At 56.9% G+C, this 2,452-nt stretch overlaps 1 protein-coding gene across 2 annotated transcripts in view; it reads left to right on the forward strand.

Annotated features, from left to right (window-relative positions):
* AFAP1 (actin filament associated protein 1) overlaps positions 1-2,452 on the forward strand; it is a 97,253-nt gene that overhangs the window by 55,900 nt on the left and 38,901 nt on the right. The gene's annotated exons all lie outside the window — the stretch shown is intronic.

The following is a 2,452-nucleotide window of genomic DNA, read 5'->3' on the forward strand; positions in this document are numbered from 1 at the left end:
CCACCCCCACCACCCATCCTCTCTTCCCCCCTGCCACCCACTGGCCATCCCTTCATCCCTATCCACCCTCTCAGCCCATACCGCTCTCTCCCTCCACCCACTGCCCATCCCCTCTTCCTCTGTCCATCCTGCTCGCACTGTTCGTCCCCTCTTTCCCCGTCCACCCCTAGCCCATGCCCTCTTCCCCTGTCCACCCCACTAGCACCTCCCATTCCCTCTTCCTTCATTCACCCTGTTCCCACTGCTCATCCCCTCTTCCCCATCCACCCCTGCCACCCATGACTTCTTCCTTCATCCACCTGCCAGGAGAGCCTTCCCCCTGCACACTGCAGCCCACCTCACACACCTTTGGGAACATTTGCCAGACCCCGCCCACCATGCCTCCCATGCGTGCTGTCTGTGAGGGGTTCCAGCATGATGCCACAGATAGCCGAGTGGGGCTGTCCTGTCCCCCAAGCATGCTGTCTGTGAGGGGTTCAATGCCCTGTTCTATTCTCTGCTATCTAACTGGCTGTAACTTGCTGTGACCCTGTGGCCAGCTGGCTGGGCAGCTGCCCACTCCAGTGCAGTCCCCACACTTGGCTCTGTGTTGGGTCTCACAGATGGGGCCCCTCCTTCCTCTGGCCTCCCTGCTCCACCGATCACCATGTCCTCTCCCTGCACTAGCCTTTCCCAGTGATGACATGTCCAGGTGACTGAGCCGGCCTCACGGCCTGATGTCTAAGGAAGTCTGGCTGTGCTTCTCGGGCTGATTATTTGTTCTGAGGGTCCGTGGCTGCTCTGGGTCCCCACAGCGCAGTGTAGCTGCCTCCTTCTGCCCAAAGCCAAACCCCGTGCCGTCAGGTCCACGCCCGCGCACAGCGGTCCTCCAGCAGCTTTCATTCCCAGCAGGAGGAGATTGCCCATCTCACTCCTGCAGAGTCCACGGTGGATTCAAACCACTGAGCATGTTGAGGTTACGTGTTAAGGATTGAGGTTAACAGACTGCCTCCAGAGCTAGTGTTTATATACAAAACAAACAGGCACGATTCCCGTGCTCCCCTCTGTGTCCCGCTTGCGAGAAGGTGTGGTGACCTCAGACAGAGGGCACAGGTTTCCCAGCTCAGGTCATGGAACACCCAGTGTCCTAGGCCCTGGGCTTCGTGCACACGTAGGGCTCACCTTGGCACCAGGACGCAGGGACACCATCACACCCGCTTCCGTAACCAAGGCTTCTCTGGTCCTCACTGGACTTTGTTATCTCGGGGGGATGTTACTCTTCTTGTGATCATTCAGACTTTGGGGGCATTGCATTGCAAGTGTCCTCAACAATCTCAGACTTCGGGCATGTTGCTAGGAGAGGCTGTTCCTTGGAGAGGGACGTCGTGCTTGGAAAGGAGGAGGGACAGTGAAGGAGAGGAAGACCTTCAGCCGGGCAGGTTGACACAGTGACCGCAGCAGTGGGTGCAAGAGTGCTAGAGATGATGAGGACAGCACCGGCCAGGACAGGTTCAGACCTGTTGTTCACAGGGTCACCATAAGTTGTACACAACTCCATGACATCTAACAGCAACTACACCCCACAGTCCAGAGACCATGTCATCCTCACCTCAGTCTGTAGACTCACGCTGCCCTTCGAGCTACCGGCTGTTTCTACCACTTCCCCAGAGAAATGAAACGACCCTTTCCACCTACTTTAGGGGCTTCTGGTCCCTGTGAGCAGTGGGCAGGGGCTGGCCATGGCCCCCTGAGGCCACCAGTGAGTGCAAGAGCCCTTCCTGGTCAAGCTCTGTCACCTGATGGAACAGGTAGAGATCAGGTGGGCCAAATGGTGAACTCACTTGACTGCTGGCTGTAAGGATGGAGGCTTAGGTCCACCCAGGGTGCTCTGGAAGAAAGGCCTGGCCATCCTCATTCCTGAGAGTGACACGCCTGGGTCACCATGGGCAGAACCAGCTTGATGGCCATGAGGTCCCTTCCTTGAACGTTTTTGAAGTTAGGAGCACACTGCCCAGCAGAATCCCCATGTCTGACACCATGTGCTGAGAGTGACCGCTCCTACATGACCTCAGTCATCATTGGTCCAGTCTAACCATCTCACAGCCTGATGTCCTGCAAGATCAATGCCTCGGCCACAGCCTCATTTTCACCCTCTGTCACACACCTCAGTGGTTTCCTCTCACCTGGTCCTTTGCTGACTTGCTTCTGAAGCCTGTGAAACCCTTTCTCCTCACTAAACAGCACGTGCTTTTCTATCGCTACGAGTGTTTGTTGTTACAGGCTGCTGAGTATGACTCACAGCAACCTTCTGAACAGCTGACCTGAACCCTGGCCTGTCCTGTGTGAACCCTGTCCTGTCCTGTGTGAACCCTGGCCTGTGTGAACCCTGGCCTGTCCTGTGTGAACCCTGGCCTGTCCTGTGTGAACCCTGGCCTGTCCTGTGTGAACCCTGGCCTGTCCTGTGTGAACCCTG

Source organism: Elephantulus edwardii, unplaced genomic scaffold (genome assembly GCF_000299155.1).
Source record: "Elephantulus edwardii isolate Elephantulus edwardi_28Jun2011 unplaced genomic scaffold, EleEdw1.0 scaffold00129, whole genome shotgun sequence".
Lineage (NCBI taxonomy): Eukaryota > Metazoa > Chordata > Mammalia > Macroscelidea > Macroscelididae > Elephantulus > Elephantulus edwardii.